This window comes from Schistocerca americana, chromosome 3 (genome assembly GCF_021461395.2).
Source record: "Schistocerca americana isolate TAMUIC-IGC-003095 chromosome 3, iqSchAmer2.1, whole genome shotgun sequence".
In the NCBI taxonomy this organism is placed as follows: domain Eukaryota; kingdom Metazoa; phylum Arthropoda; class Insecta; order Orthoptera; family Acrididae; genus Schistocerca; species Schistocerca americana.
This window is the reverse complement of record NC_060121.1, coordinates 382582460-382587083: the sequence shown is the minus strand read 5'-3', so window position 1 is coordinate 382587083 and position 4624 is coordinate 382582460. Positions and strand designations below refer to the sequence as shown.

The window sequence follows — 4624 nt, the reverse complement described above, 5'->3', positions numbered from 1 at the left end:
TCATCTACCTAACAGCCGGTATGTCCATCTTTGGTACGTACAACAGCGACGACGCGTCATGGCATGGAAGAAATGAGGCCTTGGTAGGCCGCTGGAGGGAGTTGGCACCACATCTGCACGCACAAATTACCTAATTCCCGTAAATTGCGGCGAGGGGGGCGATGAGTCTGATGCCAAGTTCAATCACATCGAAGATGTGTTCGATCGAGTTCAGATATGGCGGCTTGGGGGGCCAGCACATCAATTGGAACTCGCCACTGTGTTACTCGAACCACTCCATCACACTCCTGGCGTTGTGACATGTCGCTTTATCTTGATAAAAAAATACCACTGCTGTCGGGAAACATGATCGTTAAGGAGTGTACGTAGTCTGCAACCAACGTACGAGACTTCCTGGCCGTCATGGTACCTTGCACGAGCTCCAGTGGGCCCATGGATGCCCACGTGAATGTTCCCCAGAGCTTGTCTCTGTCCCGCAATCCAGGTGTCAAGTAGTTGTTCCCCTGGAAGATGAAGGATTCACGCTCTCCCATCGGCATGATGGAGAACGTATCTGGATTCATCAGATCATGCAACACTCTGCCACTACGCCAAATCCAGTGCCAATGGTCACGTGCCCATTTCAGTCATAGTTGCCCATGACATGGTATTAATATTGGCACATTCGTAGGTCGTCGGCTGCGAAGGCCCATCGTTAGGAGTGTTCGGGGCACTGTGTGTTCAGACACACTTGTATTCTGCGCAGCACTAAAGTCTGATGTTAGTTCCGCCACAGTTCGTCGTATGTCCTGTAACGAGGAGTGGCGCCCAACTCCACGACGTCTAGACGCGGGTTCACCTTTGTTTCGCCACGTGTTCAAGACGCTCACAACAGCACTCCTCGAACACACAACATGTCGTGCAGTTTCCGAAATGCTCGTGCCGAGCCTCCCGGCCATCACAGTATGCCCTCAGTCAAACTCGGATAGATCGCGCGGCTTCCCCATTCTACACACGGACAGCACGCTAACTCTCATTACATGCACCATGCTTGTGTCTGAATAGCAGTCGTTTTTCGCCAGATGACGCTGGACGGGTTTATACAGATAATAAATCGGTGTTCATAATGTTCTGGCTGATCTGCATATAATCTGCAGCCGCGACATTGACTCCAGTCCACCACCAGCAATGGAGGTTGGAGCTTTGACATTGCTGGCCACTCGTGCTGCGGAAACGTCAGAAAAAATTGTCAAACGAACATCGCCCGAAGAATGGCTCTGAGCACTATGCGACTTAACTTCTGAGGTCATCAGTCGCCTAGAACTTAGAACTAATTAAACCTAACTAACCTAAGGACATCACACACATCCATGCCCGAGGCAGGATTCGAACCTGCGACCGTAGCGGTCACGCGGTTCCAGACTGAAGCGCCTTTAACCGCACGGCCACACCGGCCGGCTCGCCCGAAGAACCCTAGACAGAAGCCAACAGCGAATTTGATATCAAGGGGCCACGAAAGCCTTAATAATTTTGAAACCTAGTTCCCCTTTTGACGACGTGCGTTCAGGTTATCCTTGGATCTTTTTGAATTTCAAGGGAATGCCAGAATAGTACCTTCGAGAGGCACAACCACTTCTTTACTACACCTCCTTCCGACCTTTTTGATTTACAGAACTCAGAGGTGGACGCATTTGTAACAGAAACACAGCTAATACTGTGGAAGGTGAACACAGCTTCAGCCGGCAAGACAGGCCTGCAGGTGCGAGCACCGCCGGGAAAGGGCGTTGCGGCGAGAGGCGAGTCCAGATGTGCGGAGAAAGTGACGGACGCAAATATTCGCACGCGGCGTCGCGGCTGCAGGCGGCTAAAACTGCTGGAAAGCGGCAGGTCGACGACCCCGCGCCACGCCGCGCCGTGCCGTGGCGAACCGCAGCCGGCTGCGTCCGGGCTCACGTTTCCACCTCTCGGGCTTCTTCCGCTGCTTCTACCATTCCACTCGACCGTTTGACGAACTCCGGTTTCCAGAGCTAGAACACGAACGTGTAAGTGCTATTTGTCCGCGATTTCTTTTGCTCGGCCAGGGAGGAGGGAAGAGAGCGGAGGCTATTTGCTAAGTGTCGCAAACGGACTGCCGCTGGGAGGAGGGAGGATTGGATTAAGTAAACATAGACTCTCCCATGCAATACCGACAACCTAACCTAAGAAAAGCCAACTGCGCTTCATTGGTGTATTTAATAACAAGAAACCGTCTTCCATGGCTACGCCAACGGCCTTGCCGCAGTGGTAACACCGGTTCCCTCCAGATCACCGAAGTTAAGCGCTGTTGGGCGTGGCTAGAACTTGGATGGGGGACCGTCGGGTCTGCCGAGCGCTGTTGGCAAACGGGATGCACTCGGTTCGTGTGAGGTGAATTCAGGAGCTACTTGATTCAGAAGTAGCAGCTCCCGTCATGAAAACTGACAACGACTGGGATAGCGGTGTGCTGACCACATGCCCCTCCATATCTGCATCAAATGGCGCCTATCAGCTGAGGATGACACGGTGGTCGGTTGGTACCGTTGGGCCTTCTGAAGCCCGTTCGGACGGAGAGTTTCAGTCACAACACGTTAACTGTTGCTACCGTGAGAATTTCCTAGCTAACTCCATTTTCAATTGGCTTCAAATGGCTCTGAGCACTATGGGACTTAACATCTATGGTCATCAGTCCCCTAGAACTTAGAACTACTTAAACCTAACTAATCTAAGGACATCACACATCAACCAGTCATCACGAGGCAGAGAATCCATTTTCAATTACCGTAATTAGTTTTCAGCTAATATCTGTTTCTGTTTACCATCTAGAAACAAGAAAGTAAATCGTGCCAGCTCTTAAGTCTCTGGTAAACAACAAAGTGTAAAAATTTGTGAATATGAAATTAGGGTGACTGCTTCTGTTGTTGAATGTTAGCGACCTTTTCATCCGTACCACAAGCGTACCTTGCGAGAGGTATGAGAGAACAGTTGTCCCTTCTCCACGCACCCCACCCACCCTCCCCTATTCCCCTTCAGCCAGACGCATCATTCGTGTACCTGTAAAACTGATATTTGCAGATCGGGTGCAATTATTAAAACATTTTGTTGCAGCTGTGGACTTAAGTTCAATAAAAATTAGTTTGAAGGAAGCTAGAATATGTAATAAACATTGCCTAGTACTAAGCCCACCTAGAAATATTTGTCGTGAAATCTCAAAAACATTTTACTATTTGCCATTTTTCTCCTTGAAACTGAAAAACCCATACAACTCAGGGTTCTTAAGTCTTCCACTAGCATTGTTACTGCTATTCACATTTCTTTTTCTTATGTTTCCAGCCAATTCCATAAAACACTAAATATGTATATCGAAAGTATTTCTTGTCTGACAGGAAAACACTATGTGCCATTCTCACAACATCGATAATACTCTGTCAATTAACAACTTTGTACAGTGCTGACAATGTTGTATAGCGGTAGTATTATTAGGTTTAAAGACCATAAACACAGTTTTCACTTAATGAGATTTTCACTCTGCAGCGGAGTGTGCGCTGATATGAAACTTCCTCGCAGATTAAAACTGTGTGCCAGGCCGAGACTCAAACTCGGGACCTTTGCCTTTCGCTGGCAAGTGCTCTACCATCTGAGCTAACCAAGCACGACTCATGACCCGTCCTCACAGCTTTACTTCTGCCAGTATCTCTGTAAAGTTTGGAAGGTAGGAGACGAGATACTGGCAGAAGTAAAGCTGTGAGGAGGGGGCGTGAGTCGTGCTTGGGTAGCTCAGCTGGCAGCCGGCACGGTGTTTGGTCAGAGGGCTAGCTGGCCTCTGTAATAAAAAAACTGAGTTAATGGATCAACAACGAACTGAAACGGGTGTCTTTCGACGTACGCCCCGAGCAGATACAAAACGAAATCGAACAAAATGAGATTTAAAAAAAGAAAAAAAGAGAGATGGTAGAGCACTTGCCCGCGAAAGGCAAAGGTCCCGAGTTCGAGTCTCGGTCCGGCACACAGTTTTAATGTGCTAGGAAGTTTCACAGTTTTCACTAGTTTTGAGGTCAGCCCGCGGTAGCTGAGTGGTGAGTGCGACAGAATGTCAGTCCTAAGGGCGCAGGATTTTCTCCTTTCAGCGACTGGGTGTTGCGTTGTCCTAATCATCATCATTTCATCTCCATCGATGCGCAAGTTGCCGAAGCGGCGTCAAATCAAAAGACTTGCACCCGGCGAAAGGTCTACCCGATGGGAGGCCCTAGTCACACGACATTTACATTTGACTAGTTGTGAGTTTATTTAGAAAGTAATTGTGTTTCGTATCTCGTACCCTTTCTCTCATCCTCGAATCTAATGCATCCCCTAGCCTCACAGGTGAGATATTAGGTGTATTAATTTGTACTGTAACGCTTTCGAAGAACTGTAGAAGCGCAGCTACGTTAGTTTCTCAGCAACTGAGACGGTCAAATTTTATGGCAGTAGAAAGATGTACATCGTAGACTCACATTCATAAATCATCTTTACGTTAGGTCTCATCAAGAAAGTTATTATGAGGAAAGTAATAGCCGTATAGATTTTGTTTATCTGATGAAGAAAAAAAAAAAAACTGAAAAACTGAAACGTAGTTAGCCTGGAAATCTAA

General features: G+C 47.9%; 1 pseudogene; it reads left to right on the top strand.

Annotated features, from left to right (window-relative positions):
* Positions 1-2241: 2241 nt before the first annotated feature.
* LOC124608046 lies at positions 2242-2359 on the top strand (annotated as a pseudogene).
* Positions 2360-4624: the final 2265 nt, after the last annotated feature.